Source organism: Falco punctatus (assembly GCF_963210335.1).
Source record: "Falco punctatus genome assembly, chromosome: 4".
In the NCBI taxonomy this organism is placed as follows: Eukaryota; Metazoa; Chordata; class Aves; order Falconiformes; family Falconidae; genus Falco; species Falco punctatus.
In genome coordinates this window covers 21,440,006-21,457,831 of record NC_137583.1, presented here as the reverse complement: position 1 = coordinate 21,457,831, position 17,826 = coordinate 21,440,006, and the positions used below count along the sequence as shown (strand labels likewise).

At 37.9% G+C, this 17,826-nt stretch overlaps 1 protein-coding gene across 4 annotated transcripts in view; it reads right to left on the bottom strand.

Moving 5' to 3' along the window:
- LOC308062777 (contactin-6-like) overlaps positions 1 to 17,826 on the bottom strand; it is a 169,137-nt gene that overhangs the window by 97,228 nt on the left and 54,083 nt on the right. The window contains exon 2 of one of the 4 annotated variants that reach the window (XM_080384703.1): positions 1 to 17,826. This exon is cut by the window's left edge and continues 11,323 nt beyond it. The exons of the other annotated variants lie outside the window; for them this stretch is intronic. The gene's annotated coding sequence lies outside the window, so the exon portion shown is untranslated. 4 annotated transcript variants of the gene reach the window in all.

The following is a 17,826-nucleotide window of genomic DNA, read 5'->3' as shown; positions in this document are numbered from 1 at the left end:
ATAAAGCTTGTGTGCAAAATCCTCAGTGTGGTGCTTGAAAGCAAATATAAACTCTCGTTATGAAATGTTTTATAAGAAGTTAAAATGTATTTCTTTATGATACCAAATCAGTTTGATCTCCATAAAGACCATAATTATGCTAGTCTGAATTCAAATCTAAAGTATGAAAATGAATCAACATTCCTTTATTCATTATATGATATTGTCTTCAGCCAATACAGAGATTAACACAGTGCCAATGGAAGAGGAGGAAGCCTATTTTTTCATAATTATGTATCAGCAGAGAAGATCACAGTGCTTTCCTCTCATTGCTTTATGGGCAACAGTTAGTTATATTGGGCTATGATATTCATGTCAACTGTAGTCAGAGTTTTTGGTTAGTCACAATAAATATTTAAATGCTTATCCACTGTCTCACGCAGACAAGGAAAACGAAACACATATCTGGAGCCCACATTTAATCAACTTAATTCCCAGCCAAACCCTGCTCCCTGTTCTCCCCTGTTGTCTGACTCTGGCTGCTTTCATGTTTAGGTCGTTATGAGGTTTCTGCTCAACTGGAAATGCTAGGCAATACAGCTGGAGAGCAATTTAGCCTGGCCAAGCTGTACAGCCTGGGAGCAATTTAGGCTGGCCAAGACCCAGTCTGTAGCATATGTATAGATAACTTAGTAGACCAACATTGCAAACCAACTGCCTTTTTAAAAAAAAAAAAAAAAAAATCACTTTCCTACTACAGATTTTCCTTTCTATTATGATTTTTTTTGCAAAGAGGAGTTGTAATTACTATCACCCAGAATTGATTGGTAATATCAGATAAATGCTATTTGGTGAAACTGAAAGTCTTCTAGAAACATCAAGTTTGCAGAGAAAGACCACATAAGGCTTTAGGTTTGCCTGTGTGAACCAGCTCCAAGTACACAAACTCAAAAGGATTCATTGCTCAAAGACCAAAACCGTACAGTTCTGTTGGTCTGAGAGATCTAAAGTTTGCAGTATTTGCAGCTTCTGTGATTATTTCTGTTGCCACACTGTTTTGTGGAACTGCTGAGAGGTGAGAAGCCCTTTGTGCTGTCCACTGTAGAACAAATAGCTAAAGGTCTTACACTGAAGAATCGCAAATAATTGTGATGGACTAGGGATGTTCTTTCCTCACTTGGAGGCACACAGTAGGCATGGAGGGGTCGTGCTGCTGCACAGGCAGGTGCATATGGAGCATATCAGTGTACCCTTACTGAAGGTGGCAAGAATAAAGAGGCCAGAACAACGGTAAAACCTGTTCTCTAAAAAGCTTCTAAATGCAAAACTGCTATAATTCACATAAGCAAACCAGATAAGGAGGAATTTATCCAGGCTATTAAGTTCCAGGAAGGCTGCAAATTCCAGGGGTAGTGACTTTCTAATGAATCTTTCTTAATGTGCCTTAGATAGAGCCTCATATCTGATCCAAAACATTAATATGACTTTATGGGCCAAAGCTGACACCTGATTAAGAGGCCTCTTTTAAATCAGCTTGATAGTAAAACACCTGTCAGTTCTAGCAAAAAGGATGGGACAGGTGAGTTAGAGACTTCCTGCTTGTAATGACAGCATGGGTAGAAAAAGAAAATCCAAATGCTCTCAAAATCTCTCAAGATCTGTAATTTTTTTCACAGCTGAAGACATTGCTGAGTTTTAATTGGAAGAGGGGGGGAGTTTATAGAGCCCACAGATTTTTAAACGTCATGGAGTCTTTCCCTGCAAATAACATTGGGGCTTTTGATTGAATCTCATCAGAAGCAGAACGGAATGATTATTTTCCTCATCAAAAGCATGGACCAGGTAGCTCAAGGACTTTAAAAGGAGCATGACAAATGCAATACGAGAGGTAGTGGATGAGATACTGTTTGCTAAGAGGAAAGCATAAAGTAACACATCAGTTCAAGGAATCAGATATTAATGCTGAAAGAGAGGATGGAAAAAGAAGAAGCAGAAAAGGGCCACGAAAGCATTCTGTAAAAAGAAAAAAAAAAACATTGTCGGCACTACAGGCAGTGGGAGGCGGGCTTCCCTCCTCTCCCTCTCAATGACATTCAGTTCTTAATCAGAGAGTGAAGCAGGAGACATGTGCAGAGAAAGGGAGATTAGAAGAGATGTTATAGGTTTGAGCAGGCAGAAGCAACCTAAAACCCGTAGGATTTTCCCAAGGGGCCTTCAACTTTCGTGTGTTTTCTCCCTTCAGACAGTGATGTACAGAGCTCCAGAGACACAGGGCTCCTTTCAAGCTGCAGCTTCTATTGAAAAAGTCAAATTGGGAGTAGTGGTGAAATTCCACATCGTCTCTGTTATCAGGCACCAAAACGAGAAAGCCATTTAGCTAACTCTGATGTAGGCAGAAAGGTAGGTGTCGAGGAGGGTGAAGTCCTGGCCCTACTGAAGTCAGAGAAACTCTTCGTAATGAATGGAAGCTTGGTGCTCGAGCCCAGATTTTATATAGGAAGCTGTCTATAAAATGACAGCCAACAGCACAAGGCATACCTTTCATCTGGGACACAGTAGCCTAGCGGTACCCCTTCCTCACAGATTTGAAAAACAGGGAGGGTAAGCAGATGACAGGAGGCATAGCTGTGAACCTGCGATTTCCCAGCAGCAGGGCTGCCTTGCTTTGCCTGCGCCTCCCCCACAGAACCATGCTCTGCATTTGAGTTTGGAGATGTAACTTTCAAGACCGGAATAGTTAGGGCTCCTCCAGCCCTGGAGAATGGTGCAGAAATGTTAACTGTCTTCAAGGAAAACAATTATGTTTCCCCTGAATTTTATTCCTTGAAAAATTATTTGACTATTCCAGTTTTCTTCCTAATATTTAAACATAACCTGTATGGTGGTGTAGGTAGGGTGATCTCAGGCTAATGCAGCGAGGAATGTACTCAGGTTGTATACTAACTGCACATTTTTTTTAAATACTTGGGTGTGAAAACAAACAATAAAAGCATAAAATATGACTTTAATTACTCATATAACCAGCTGTCAGGATTGCCAGAATCTAGCATATAAAATTAGGGTTTAATATATCACAGGTAATAATTAAAGACTTATTATGCAAAACCAATCATATCCTTGAATTATGAGCCTTTTTCAATTAAATATATATATTGACAAAAGGTTTTGTCAAAATCTGGTGCTTCTAACATTTTTTTAACAGTTCTGTTATAATAACCCATATTGCTTCAACACTCTGAGCTAACTTTTTGTGAATGTAATTGGGTATCAGTGAATTTATTACCCATCTGCATTTTGATCTAACAGATACACACATTCTAATTCCAAAATAATTAATGATAGATCTCTAAATGCCAAAATGTGATGTTTCGCATCATATCATACTGAGTATAGCAATGAAACTCTAACTTCAGATTTACATCATACTAACTGCATTCAATACCAAACAAAAATATCCCCTAAAGATTCTAGACCAGAAGTTCAAGCTGCAGTGCAGGAAAATTACTCATAATTGATGCATTCTGGATGGCATTCAATGGAGCTTCACTAATTTACACTTTTGGCTACAGATGAACACAGATTTATCAACAAATTGTGGAGATACGTGCAAAGGTACAGTAGTCTGAATAGGTACAGGGGCTATAAATACACCAATGTGTGAGCTGTATTAATAATGTAATATTTTAATTTTAAAAAAGTAACTGCTAGAATTACTAACTGTGGATGACTACAGTGGCTTTACAGAAAGATTTTTCTGAAGACTTTTGTGCTATTGTGCATGATGTAGACAAGATAAAGGAAGCCTTTTCATTTGTGCAGGTGATTTGTTTTATGTCATGAACTTGGTCATGTCCTTCAGATACAGAACTATTGTGGAACAGACATCTAATTACGGAGACAAATACCCACAATGAAGTTAGAGGGATGTGTCTTTATGATGTATAGTAATCCTGACGTGCACTCTTCTCAATGAAATTTCATTATTTTTGTGTGTTACTAGGCAAGATGAATAAATAATAATGAACCTTTTCCAATCTACTGCACAAGCATTTTGTTCACTGTAATTTCAGTTATAAGTGAGACCTAGATTCGATGACAGATACTGTTTGCTGCATTGTACTGTTGTAATATTCATTTGGCACTGTTGCCAAACTGACTGAAGGCTTAATTCAATAATTTACAATACAGGAAAAGATAACAGCTATATCATTTAATATCCTGCCAGTTAAATAAATCCAGCACTTGTTTTTCTGTAACTTTTTTTTTTGTGCAAAGTATAACTGTGTTTTATGGTCTAAGGAGGATGGTTATTAATAAAGCTTAGATAATTTTTGCCACTGCTGGTGTTGATCAGCTCTGGATTTTGGTGTGATGACCCCAAAACTCCACTGCACTATTGATAGATGCTCTGTAGAGACAGGGAGAGGGTGAAACACTAACTTCAATAAGCGTGTGACAATATGGCAAGCAACAGTTCTGCTTATACTCAAAATGGGGGAGAAGGGGGGGAAGGTATTTGTGAAAATTTCTTCTAGCCTTTAAGCTCCATTTCAGACCCTCTTCAGTCTTTTCATTAAGCATCTTGCTTTGCAGCCCTATGCTCCCATCCAGTGACTCTGGAGACGGTGGGAGACAAAAGGGAATTGCTCCATCGCCTCTTTCCTCTAGATCCTGAACAAGCCTAGGGGAAGGAATAGCTCTGTCTCTCTTTTCTCCCTTTTTATATGTTAGGATAAACCATCTGCATGGTTTCAAGGAGTTAGACTGAAATGCCTTATTCTTCCACCCCCCTCTTCTTGGCTAGCCTGCAGTATCTGGGGCAACCAAGCCTTTTAATCTTCAACTTTGTTTACACAAATCTTTACAGTCTTTCATGGCACCCCTCTTCCAGCCCCATGGCAGAAAGACTTGGGGAATCTGTTGGGAAAATACCAATCAAATACAACTGAATTTACTAGGACATTCTTTTATTTTATTATTTCCCCACTGTGACTAATTTCTGTATAGAAAAAATGCAGCGGCCTGATGAATGCTAAATTCAGCTAGCGTTTTTATAGCCGGTAGTAGATACAGTTTTGTGCTTCATCTTTTTTTTTTCTTTTTCTATGCAGAGACTGTGAGCCAAAGTGCTTTGAAGTCAGTGAAAACCTTTCATAAACTTCAATGGGCAATGGATCAAGACCTACTGAGCAAAATATAAGCAACTCTTTTTTTTTTTTTTTTTTAAGTCTTCTCTGTGTGTGAAATACTGTGCTGTGTGACATGTATTTGGCCTATACTTATGTGTGTATACAAATGTATAGAGCATATACATCCTTACCAGCAATTACACACGTGTGTGCACCCATGCCCTGTAGGGAAAGAGGGAAGAGATATGCTAAGAACATCTCTTTTCTATTTATATTGACTGTATACTATGTCATAAATTATAATTGGTGCACTAAACACTTGGTGTTTGAAAACTGTGCCAGTTCAGTGTGAAATAGCTACTGGATGTGAATGACAGCTGCATTGTTTTCAGGCAGATACTTAGTACCATAGATCCAGTCACACTGGAAGAAAAAAGAAATTACAAAAAAGGCTAGTTTGCAAAGAGTTTGAAGATACTAAAGCAAACAATGATTCTTTTTTTGTCTCCAGAGGGCACACTTTGTAATTCCCATTTATGTTTCAACAGGAAACATGTTGTAACGTGAAGTAGTATTTTGGTTTTTACAGTGTTATGAGTCCCAGACCTTGTAGAAAGCTAGATACAATCACCATTATAGGGTACTTAAATTGCAGGTGGATGTTCAAACTCTGTGTACATGTTATTTAAATTTTGGTTATTTACTTTGAATAACTGGAATGAAATGGCTTATTCATAGATGCTTGCTTTCCCCACTAGGGCTTAAATAACAGGCATGAATAAAGCGAGTTGAACTAGCTGTAAGAACCTGACATTAGAAATCATAGAATCATGGAATGGTTTGGTTGGAAGGAACCTTAAAGATCATCTAGTTGCATGTAGTTAGGAAGATTTATATTCTGGAATAACTTGTAGAAATAGCGTAGATCATGAAGATAATAGAAAAATGTATGGAGAAAATAGTCCAAATAACTACCATGGCAAAACCCCTTAGGACATAAGAAGATCTAATACAGAAATTTAAGGCTGCCACCTACCTCTTGCTTTCAGATGATTGATAACTTGGAAATAAAATCTTGGAAAATAAATCTTCGTAAGCAATGATCCAGGCAAGATTATAAATGTCTTTATATTCTTACACATAATTGAAGGAGGAACACAAGAGCTATTTATAACATTTTAAACCGAGGGCAAACCCTAATTTAAAATAGATTACTCTATCAGCTTATTATTGAAATATTTATTGTATTGATGGACTGATTTACATAGGCTTGTCATCACAGTATTGGCATCCATTTAGTAGATTGACAATAAGTTTGGAGCTTAAACTTCAACCAAAAAAATGGTCAGTCTTTGCCAAAAATCAGGTACAGTCTATTGCAAAATTGACTGTTGACCAGTGAAGAAACTCAAAGGTCAAGCAGAAACTGCACTTCACTTTCCCAATTAGCCCTTTGTATTGCCATGCAAATAGAGAACTGCGTACACTTCTCTAGTCCCAGGGGATTTTGCTTGGTTGTGTCCACCTGCCTGACCAGACAAATTATCCCAATTCAACTCTGCTTTGGACACTGCATGTAGGGTAAAAGTAGAGGACTATGCAATATAGGATTCAAGCAATATACCGTCCCTCTTCTTCTGGTCGTCTTTAGGTGTCTACTTTTGGCTGACTGTCATGTAATCAGTTGGATGCACCTTTAGCCTGAGCCAGGGTGGCTGTTTTGATGAGATGTACTTTCTTGTGCAGCATCACCTGCAGATCTGACTCACCCTTAGAATATTTATGTTTAATTATTATTTTGGCACCCTGGCAAAAAAAATCATGGCTATCATAAGCAGCAGAAGGGAAACAGTGATTTAAACAGTCTGTATCTCAGAAAAATCTGGCTGGGATTTCATGGAACATGGCTTTACCATTAGACACCTACTGCATTTCAGAAACCTACCAAAGACAGTGAGGTGCAGTAACTCCCCATGAAAGTCCATCATAATCCTCCATTGCAGAAAATATTAGGCAACCAAAATATAATCAGTATTGTATATTTTTTTATTGTGTCAAGCATGGAAAGCTCCCAGGCACTTTTAAAATAAGTAGAATAAACAGAGATAAATGAAACTGAACTCTGTTAAATATCATCAACTAAGATCTGCTTTATTACTGGCAATTAAACAGGGAAAGTCAAAACACAAGCTATCATTATCACTCATTGATTAAAAACCAGTTAGAACATTGCATTTCGAACTAACCTACAGCTTTGCTCGTTATGCATTTCAGCATGGGCAACAGCACAATATTTCAGAAATAATTAGGAACACAGCATAAGCAATCAGTGCTAATGTTCTTGAATAAAATTGCCAAAGCAAATGATTATAGATCAGCCAAAAGACACTATTTGAAGCCATCATCTTTTGTGACTATTTAATATCTTCATGATGATCTTTTTCTGAGCAAACACAAATGAAGTGAAAGTGTTTTCAGTAATGGTATCCTAAAATTTAGCAGAAGCCACAAACATAACTTTGTAAATGCTAATTTTTTTGGAAAATAACTGCTAGCAATTGAGTTGCTAGGACAATTTTGTCTCTAGTCTGTTTTAAAGAAGCTAATACCAACATTTCTGATATGCAGCAAGCTGGGATTGTCTCACTGTCAAATTACTGTTCTTTTCCATTCAAGTAAAAAATGACCTTTATCCGATCTATTCTCAAAAAAATGACAGCATAAATAGCAAAACAAAACCCATCTGAAAGGAGAAGAAGAAGAAAAGAAAAGAAAAAAAAAAATAAAAGCAGGCTGACTGCACTGAGATTCTGCTTCTGAGCAGATGCAGCACGGTAAGGGTTCAGCAGGCAGGGCTAACCCAGCCATGGCAGGGCTCGGAGCCCGGTGTATGCAAAGTGGGAACGATGCTGGCTGTGTCAGCAGGCTGAAAAACTTGGGGAACATTGGAAAAGTGGAGAGACCTGCCATTATACCTGTAAGGCAGTCCCTTTCCCCTTCTGATGTTGATGTTTGACATTTTAACGCTGTGCTGCTACAAACAGCAGTCGTCCAAAACACAGTTTTCTTCGGGTGTCCCTGTTAATTCTCCCTGGGGCGCTCACTCCAGAGAAGAGCTGGCGGAGCGTGGGATGATCTCCCACTTGGGGAGATTTTGTATGATTTGTCCTTTTGTGTCTTTTGTGCATATGTTTCCAGAGGGAAACCAGAACCAGAAATGCTTTTCAAAAGCAGATAGGAAAATGCTCACCTCTCTGGTACCTGCTCAACTGCCAGTGCCACTTTAGCTGTCTGGTATCTCATCACCCTCTTAGCTGCTTCCTTTTATCTCTCCTTTCATTATTTGTTGTAATCTGCCAATTTTTAGTAACAGGAATGATTTATTAACAAAAAAGATTTCTGTTTTCATCCAGATCTTAAAAGCTGTAATTTCAAATCAAGTCTTTGCCAAGGTTACCTTCAAAATCATTTTGTGAAATCATTCTTCTAGCTGGGATTTACACTGATCCCTCTATGCTACTGTATTAATGCTTAGGGCACACTTTCGTTTCCACCCTTGCCCATTATTTCACTTAAACTCCTTGTTTTTTAACAAGCTCATAAAAATTAATTTAAGCCTTATGCCTTCTCCCCACCTGGAGACCTTGCAGAAAGGACAGTATGAGTGCAGGCAGAACTGAGTCCAGGCTTAGAACCTCCTCATGCTTCTCCCAGTCAACTGAGCTCTCTGAGATTTTGTACAATTTCTCTGCTTCGGCTGGAAACAGAAATAGAGATCAGGAAATCTACATTCTGAGTAGCCTGATGGGAGCTTCGGTGTGCAGACAATAATGAAATGCAGGGAAAACATTTCATATGTATTACTTTTCAGTAATTTTTCTCTAATCCAAAAATCACAAAAATGCTGTAATTCTCAGGAACCTTGCATACTTGGATTGCATATTTTTCCTGGCTACAGAAGGAATTGATAACAGGCTGCTAAATTACTGCTTAATAAACCAATAAATGAGTGCCATCTAAGATAACGGGGCATTAAATGATGACTGTTCAGGGGAAAAGTAGAAGTACAGAAAGAATGGCAAGAGGACTCTGCATAGAGGGAAATTGGATTAGTCATCTCATCTATGCCAGTGGTGAAATTCAAACTGAAGCAGATTTGAAAGGGGAAGTGGACTGATGCCATAATGTGCCAAAGGAAGAATTACGCTCAGTGCGGGAGCTACTTCTCATCGCAGCGAACGTGTGCTGGGGCAGAGAGTATTTCAATTATGGGGATAATGTAAGCAGTAAAATGTAATAAATGCAAAGCCCAAATAAAATAAAATGCAAAGCCAAAATCCAAAAGGCACTAAATGATACAGATGACACAGATGATATTATAAATAAAAAAAATAAGAAGAGGTAGTCGGTGGGAAATTCCGGGTTGTAATGTCAAAAGTCCAGGTGTTAACACTTGAATTCAGGCTTTTGATCCCCTGATTTCAGTGGGGTTTAGGTATTTAAGTACATGTCCTTCCCATAAGGGTTGGGGCCATGATCAAAACCAGTGGGAAGGCACCATAAAGCTCTATGAGGGACTGCTTTGTTTCAGTCCATGCATCACAGCCTGGTGTCATCCATCTACCGGCAAGGTTGTCCCAGAAGGCTGAGAACATATTTGCTTGACTTGTAGTAGTTGGAAAATTGTATCATCTTGAGTGATACTTAATGTGTCTGCTGTGTAGTATCACCAGTAGAGTTATGACAAACAGTCTGAAGGCCATATTTCTGGGGAATGACATAATCAATGATAGATTCTGGTCTAATTTAGGTAGGTTTAGAGTTCAGAGTTTTAAAGGAGAGAAAGTAGGGTGTTACATGTTTCCTCTCCTCAATAATTGTATCCGACTGAATTTACAACACATCTTGTTTTAACGCATTTATTTTCTGCATGCTAGCATTTTCACGTATCTATTATCTTGAAGACTATATGGACATTTTAGTAAAATGTCAGTGCAGTATAACATATTGTTGGTTTATTATTTTGACTTGCAGTAAATGTCCAGCTTTTGGCTGACAGAAGTGCTCTTTTCTCAACTTCTCCCTGTAAATTAGTTACGTATATGCACAGTGCAGTATTTTACACATATCAGACTGTGACATAAAATCTTGATTCAAGTTAGGTCTCCTTAAAATATATATGTGAATTTCAGTTGAGTTTTCAAACCGTGTGGTTTAGGTTTTTAGCCAAAACTGTAAAACCAACTTACTTTAAGGCATGAAAGGTGAATCAGGCTCGATTTGGTTCACAGGATTTCATTCTTATCCATACAATTTTTAGATGCTTACCTTCAAGGTCAATCTTGTAAAGTAAAATACACTTACATTTTTTAAAAATTAAGGACCTAGATATTTAATTTGTGAAGAAATTAAATTCAAATCTTCAAAACTTTTGATCTGCAGCTATCTGTCCCTGGAGGTGTTGAAAAATTGTAGACATGCAGGTTATTTATATGAAAGCTTAACCAGCTCCTAAAGTTGTACTTCTGTAGGTCTCCAGAAATTATCAATTTAAACCTTATGTTATAGAAAGTCTTGAAAGTAGGTATGGAAACAAAAATGAACATGGAATCCAGATAAACTTCCTGTGGCTTCAGATTTTATAAGGGGTGCTTATTTATGATTTGTTATAAAAGGAATCTTCCAAGAGCAATAATAAAACCAGGTTTGTTGTTTACTTTCTGTACTTTCCAACGTGTTTTAATAACATGGAGGTATGCCTGGTCCCTAGAGCTCTCTGTGCACTTTTAGTGTTATATGAGTATTCTTAGACTCTCTAAAGAGAAGACATTATTGTTACCAGTCAGCAAACCTTGCAAGTCAGTGGTATCACTGGGAATAAAAACTATTTCAGTTTGTAATCAGCTTGATATGGTATTAAGGAGATGTACCTTTCTTCAGTGCAAATTTGTAGTGTACATATGCACCACCATTTTAATTGCAACACCTTACACAGTTTGGTATACTGTCAACTTATCTTCAGGAGAGGCTGGGGGTTAATTTAGTGAAAAAAATGAATGTAGACTAATTAGAAGATGACAAGTTATAGCTGATAAGGTCACTTGTCAGGCAAATATGAATTCAGTATCTATTGCATAAATGACTACATTTTCTCTGGCCTAGAGCAAACTATTTGTGTTTCGCAAAACCACAAATGTTAACAAGAAAGACGCAGAAAAAGCTGTTTTATTTCTACTATATTCAGTGTAAACCTGGATAAATCTAATTAGAAGTAGTAGTTGGAAGTATAATGTTATATTCTGATTAGGATAATGCATATCATCCATGATTTCAGTAGCTTTAGACTGATGTGACTGAAATATGATTCTGATTAATGTTCAACAAGATGTTACTAGAGTTAACCCCTGCAGGTTTTTTCACATTGTCTGTACTAGTATGTGTTTTTTTAAAAGCTGTAGGAAAAGCAATCATCAAAAACTGCTTGGCATAAGTGTGTGAAGTGAGACAATACTAGAGGATGAAGAAATTGCATTACATAAATCACTTTCGTGTTGGTGGGAAGGCCATCTAAGCACACAAGTCAAAGTTTGGGTAGATTTTTCTCTAAATTTCAAAGTTATTTTCCAGGGTGAGTTCAGGGCGCAGTCTGAGGTGGGGGCTGTACTGCAGGTTGGGAGGAGTGGCAGCCTGGATATCTGTTGGGGCAATGAAACAATATAAACAAAAATCTGTCCAAAAGCACACAGCAATTCAGCAAAAGGGAAGCTGATTCCAAAGAACAGTGTTCTCTAGTTTTATAACATACTTCTCTTTTCCGAGACAATTCTCCCAAATGATAATGAGCTTTGTGTCTTCTTTTAAGGAAATCCAGTGCCAAACAATGTACCCATACACAGATCAATGCATACAAATATTGCTTTTGCAATTTTTTTAAAAATTTTATTTATATATATATATAAAATTAAAAAAAAATAATAATTTTTTTAAAATTGCGCATGAGAAAGCTTTGTAATGATGCTGAAGTGCCTGTTTCAGAGAGCCTTCCTCCATAAGGTACATGGCTGCTGATAGAGTGGGGAGGGGATAGAAAAAAGAACATCTCCCACATGGGCTGGATAAAAGAAAGGTGAAGCTCCTAACAGAGCGAGGTACCCTTTGCTATTGAACCCGCCTTTCCCTCTCCTGCTGCTAGCCTGCCCCTAAGAAGCCCTCTCGGTGGGCAGGCACTGGCAGCAAAACAAGGGCTTGGGGTGACATTTCCAGCAAGTGAGGTGTGACTTCAGTCCTGTCTGCGTATGCTTGTAACACCACCAATACCTGCAACTTTCTTGGTATTGTCTGCTTAAGTCAGAAATGCAGATGGACTAATGAAGATACAGAGATCAAATTTTAGGTAACTGTGGCACTGGTGCATGCACGTAAAGTACATGTGTGTGCACACCTGTGCACAGAACAGCACCAGCATAACAATTTCAATACGAATATCTGCTACTTTTTTCATACTTTCTTACACTCCACTAGAATATCTACAGAATGGATTGCACAGAATTAGTGTTTCTGATTTTCCTGGATCTGTGTAAAAATGTTTGCAGTTTATAGAATATGTCAGATGCCCGATCATGAAAAGAGAATCATACTCCAGGCACCATCAGTAAGCCCCCTAGCTATTAAGAGGCTTTCACTAATGACTCAAGAATGACCTTTTTGTGTCTTCTGTTTGTTGGGGAGTAAAAGTGAGTAGGGTTCCCAGGCAAATAATGAAGTGACTTTGCTTATTCAGAGAAAATAGTATCCCAAGAAACAGTATGACAGATGTGATCTTACAGATGTTTTGTGAAGAGAAGACATTTTAAAGCTATGGTGACTTTCCTTGCTGCTATCTTGAATAGTTGGATTACATCAGTAATCTTTCACTTTTCCCTCAAAACTCTCCTTCTTTTCTGCCCATTTGGAACCATCAAGTATAATTATTCTATTTCTAAGGACTTCCAGGGCTGCGGTGAAAGGTGCATTTGTCATTACAAAAATACCTTTGTCCACGAGAACTTTTCGTTCCTACCAGCGGCAGCTCGCACCACGACAAAGCTCACAGGAGTCTTGATTAAAAGACCTGACTTACAGAAGTAGAAATGAATGACTTACAGGTAATTATAAAAGGCTGAAAAGCAGGAGCATGATGTTTGGAGCTAAACAATGTCACAGATAGTGCCTTAATTAGCAGCAAAAGTGATTTAGCAGAGTAATATTCTAATACCAATTCAATTGCTACAAATTATTAATAACAATAAGCAGAGAATAACCAAGATTCTCTAACAATGAGGTGCAGTATCTGTCAGAGGAAAACATACTACCCCTTTAATAATGAGATTGTAATTAGAATAGAACAATAAAGCATATATTAATATTGAACAAAAGACAAAATACCATGGTATTATGCATGGGGGAAAAAAACCCATCCTATTGCCAAAATTCTAAAACAGTCTTAAAACCAAATATATAAAAGTAAAGTCATAGAGATTAGGATTAAAGACTATAAATTTACCTCTTGCTGCAAACCTGGCAGGACTTTAGACAGCTTCCTCCTTAGGCTGCCCTACTAGGGCAAGGACTGTCACCTCCAGGGGGACCTTACACAGACAGAGGGAAGCAGAGAGATCCAGAGAAGTGGGGGCTGCAGGTCTCTGCTGTGTCTAAAGGCTACCTCCACATTCAGAAGTTGCCCTTTTACTTACTCCCCTCTGCTGAAGAAGCCGCAGAGAGCCTTATCTTTGTTTGGATGCTAATTATGATTACTATGCCATCAACTAGAGCAATTACTAACGTAAATCCTGAAATGGTAGGTGTGGGGTTTTTCTTCAGTTCCTGAAACCGTGTAATTCCATGAAAATTAAGCTTTACTTCTAACTTTTTTTTTTTTTTTTTTAGCATTTAACCCTAAAGTTTAATGAAAGAATATAGAAAAGGGTAGTCATGGAGGATGAAAAACAAATGCAAAGTAAATAAGAATCTATTTGCATTATTATTTGATGATTCAGGACTATAATCTAGTCTCATAGAAAATCTGTACTTGGCCTGTGATTTTGATTGCTTTTGGAGCTCATAGAGCCAAAACAAGGAAAACTATAGGATCCGAGTGTAATAGGACCAATGAGAAGACTGTTTTACAGATGGTACAGATATAATAGCTTCAGTCAAAGAATGCTTCATCACTATCTCAGATATTTTCATTCATCCAGCCCCAACACATGGCCCCACTAGACTAATCCATCCATATTTTTCTCAAATTACAGATCAGCATGTGTCTCAGAGCTGGCTTCCCAAACACACACCAGCAAGCAATTTTAGGGGTAATCACAAGAGTTTCTCTTCCAGATAGTAATGAAAAAATGCCTCACATCCCTAAGAGGTTTATTTTTGTAATGTAGGCACAATAACCACAGCCTAAATAATAATGTGTGGTTTGAAATTACTCTGTGAGCTCAGACTCTGTGACAACCACATTTTCTGTCCCAGCCAAGTGCCAACGATAATAGTAATAAAAAAAAATATTTTGTGTATAAATCTTTTCTTTTTGCTGCCAAGAGATTGGAGGAGAAAACGAAACAGATTTTTGAAAACCCCAGTTACAGTGATTGTGGTAGCAAAAGCTTTCCCCAGGAATGTCAAGTAGGTATGAATGCAGTGAATTCCAAGAAGTTTTCAATGTTAATTTCTGCTCAACAAGAAACACACACATAAACAGCGATCAATAGTCGCTAAATGAAAAAGAAGTGGCAAATCAATAACTAAAGACATTTTATTTTCAAGCTTCTGCAAACAATGGAAAGGATGATCAGTCTGTGATTACGTGGAAGTAGCAGATATTGTTTCAGCTTTTAAAAGTTAGTGGGCAAGGTCTTCTGCCCATGTCAGTGTGTGCAGATCTGCTGGATGGGAATATTAAACAGTATGGAAATAGGGTTTTCACTTCTAAATAAAGGATATTTAATAATTTTTTTGTATTTGAAAGGTCTGTTTTCTGAAAAATGATGAAATCCTTTTCATTCTTACCATCTACTTACCTCACTTTTATGCTAGTGGAAAGTTATAGACTACAGCTGGGTTTCCCTCCATTTCACGTAGGACATGTCCATCATTCTCACCATAATAAAATCTGTGTTTTCACATGTCAGTGGTTTGATTGAGGCATTGGTTGTGAAGATGAAAAGATAATGGATTTGACTGTTCAGCCCCAAGGGAATCCACACTGGTAACTGATTATCGTAACACTATGTAGGATCAAGATGCAGGATCCTCAACTCTGAAATGAGGGATCTCAAAATCCAGCCCTGTGGTTTTAGTTTAACATTCGTAAACAAAGTACCCCATTCTAATAGTGACCTCTGCAAAACAATGTCTTCAAAGTCAACTTAAAGGGTAGCTTGTTATAGAAGTGACACATCAAACATAGGCTGTGGGCTTTTCTGAAGGTCTCTAGGTGTGGACAAAATCAATGGATGACACTAAAGTCAGGGAAAGCTGCTGTGCAATGTGGGAGGCTGCAGCAACTGCATGGTTTCAGTTTGTTTTGTGCTCATATGTAACTGATCAGGAGTTTTGGAAACTGGCTCCCCAACAAATACTGATATTAAATGGAAGAATTATATTCCGTTACATTTTACTGAAAACCGGTATGCTTCAGTAAACTATTTCAGTGACATATTATTGTGCCATCATAAGTTCAAATTTTTTTATACTTAAATTTTCTATTGCTGGCAATAGAAAATGCTCAAATTATTTTAAGTGCTTAATCATCTGCTAATTTCAGCTTCTTGGCAGTGATAATAAAGTAAAATTGAATTATCTTTGAAGCTGTTGCAAACAAAAAAAAAAAAGAAAAAAAAACCTTGAATGACTTCTAAAGTACCAGGATATTATTTTTCAAAGTTAATAAGCCTTTCATACAGATAGATGAAATGACTTGATATGAAACAGAAAGGAACCATGTAAAAATCAAAGCATTGAAAAAAAAAAAAAAAAGTAAAGTAACTAATTGAAGAGATATTTTTTTTAGAAGTTATTTAAATGAGTATAAAGATGGTTTACACCTTTCAGACTATAGAAGAGGCATACACCAGAGCCATATAGAAAACATAAAACTCTGGTAATGACTTCCATGAATTCTAGCATGCTCTACTTAACTTCACAAACTGTAAATAACATCTTTCTGACAGCTAAATCAATGCAACCTAAAATTTGAAAGTTCACCCTCGAAGAAGCATCTGAGCTCTAACCTGTTTTTCACCATATGTCTATGCACTCAAAGGAATTAAAAAAAAGACATTTTTCTTGAAAGTAAAGTATAATAAGGAAGACTTTTCTATTATGTGAGTCTAGCCCGTGTTATATAATTTTAAATGACTATCATTCCTGGTACCCAGCAGGTCAGTTTGATGTGGTATGGTATACTTTGGAAACATGGCAGTATTGCACTCTGTGGCCCACTCAGAATAATGACAGCTTTGGGGTGGGTTTATGTCTGTTTAGTGAAAAGCTGCAAAACCCTTTACAGTCACTAAATATAATAGGTGAGGCTTTCAGAAGTACTGAGCTTTGCCTTAACTCTTCCCTTTTCAAAGGAAGTGGTAAAGACTGCCATTGCAATCTGTGGAGGCATAAAAATTCTGATGCTAAGTCCTTCTCACCGTCACACCAGCTAATTGCTACTAATGTAGGTTGTCACTTCTTTATTGAAGTTATTATCATTGCTGCATTGTCATTTCTTTCTGCATGGACTTCATTATCATAGCAGCTGAAGACACAAACTGGTGTGAATATATCCCTCTTTGAATGGAGTAGTGAAGGAAATAGTTATCTTAAACTCGTGGTGCTTTGTAACATCCTCTCTTCAAGCAGCCAGCAAGTGGTAGAGCCAGAAATTGCTCACAGGCTTCCTGAGCACCAGTCCTCTCTGTCACGGGAGGCTTCATCCTTTATGTTGCCTTGCACTGAGGACAGAGAGCCACATTTCTTACATGCTGGCTTATTTTGTCTGGATTTTTGCCCTTGAGTTAGAAACAGTTTGTGGTTCTGATAAGAGACAGGAAATGGAAGTATTGGACTTGCTTATTCTCATTCTTAAAATTACGTGCAGACGGACCAGCTCAGTGTAAGCCCTTCCAGAAATGAACAGGGGCAAGCAGCTCACTGTGCCACTCACCTGCTCTCCGTTTTAAGGCAATGTTTGGGATAACATTTTCTAAATGTGATATCTGCAGAACTGGGTGATGGATTAGAGAAATACCTTATTTTCCCTTCCTATCTGTGCTGTCTTTTTCCTCTGTCTTGCACGTCTTCTCATGTCTTTTTTAATAATGGTATTTTTCCTAATACAAAAAGTATTAGGTCCTGGGTTTGTATCTAAGAATATGTGTGGCAGTTCCCAGAATTTTTAGCCAGGATATTGCTGACCCATGTCAGACCCAGGCAATTGATCCATTGCATTTAAGGGGAAAGCAAATGAGGTACCAGAAGAAAATGAGAGTGAGGGTCACACCTGAGACACCTTCTGTCCCATCTCCTGCTGCCCACAGTAGCCTGTGCCGGGGCATCCAGGTGCTGGAGAAGCAGCTTGTTCCATTAGGTAACGCCTCCCTGAGACAGGGTCTTCCTTCAGCATTGGAGGCAGTCAAAGCAGTATCTCCTTGAGCATCCCAGCTGGGTGTGAAGGAGAGTGAAG